Source organism: Cynara cardunculus (genome assembly GCF_001531365.2).
Source record: "Cynara cardunculus var. scolymus isolate 2C chromosome LG 15, CcrdV1, whole genome shotgun sequence".
Classification (NCBI taxonomy): domain Eukaryota; kingdom Viridiplantae; phylum Streptophyta; class Magnoliopsida; order Asterales; family Asteraceae; genus Cynara; species Cynara cardunculus.
The window spans coordinates 1396299-1397447 of NC_037542.1; positions in this window are offsets into that span (position 1 = coordinate 1396299).

Sequence of the window (1149 nt, forward strand, 5' to 3'; positions counted from 1 at the left end):
TTATCTTATTGTTAATGTTTATCCATGTGAAAGATAAACCATATCTGTTAGATAGACGATTTGCTAGAAAGTAGCATTAGATAGTTATCTTCTTAATAGTCGTTTAGTATAAATAGATGATTAGGTCTATTGTAAAAATAAGGCTTTTACTCGTTGTTTTACGTTTATGAATCTATAAAGTAAAACCTTTGAAGCTTAAAGTTGTTCTGAAATATTCTTATTTTATTTTTGAGACTTCATAACTTTTTTCATTAAATCACTATAATTTGGTTATTCATAACTAGATTATTAGTCTTATTGAGAGATCTGGGATCAACAATTATTTAGTTATTAATAATTTACATTTCAGTATTTAAATTTCAATCTTTATATTTCAGTCTTTATATTTCAGTACTTTATATTTCAGTCATTTATATTTCAGTCTTTATATTTCAGTCTTTATATTTCAGTCTTTTATATTTCATTCATTTATATTTCAGTCATTTATATTTCAGTCATTTACATTTCAGTCCTTTGCATTTCAGTCTTTACTTTACTGCAATTTACATTTCAGTCTTTACTTTACTGCAATTTACATTTCAGTCATTTAAATTCCAGTACTTTAAATTCTAGTATTTCCATTTCCTGTAATTTACTTTCTGTAATTTACTTTGTGTAATTTACTTTTCCGTCTCAGTTACTTATTTTTCAGTCCTTACATCTTTCGAGAGAAGAAACCGAGCGATGATGGGCTAACGCCTTACCTTGGGGTGTAACGGGAAATTAAGACCAAAGCCGATGTGAAAGTACAAAGGTGTCTTATTAGCATTATAGTCTACTATTTATTTCAGGTGCTTAATATTTCATTTGATGATTACATTAAAATTAATTGACAACTAATTTTGTGTATAAAAATGTATTGACTTTCAAAACCTGAGGTAATAGGAGAAGACTATAGCTTTAGTATCTGACAAATGCTATACTCCTACGGTGTAGGATGGTAACACTATGTTGTGCTAGGATTCACGACGTTTAACATAAATGATATCGTATCGATAGCACGTTGACCGGTGTGTACTCTTGGAAGGCCATCTGACCCGATAGTTGATACTGTCATACTTATATAAAATCATTTATTGATTTTAGATAATTGTGACAGGAATGCTATGT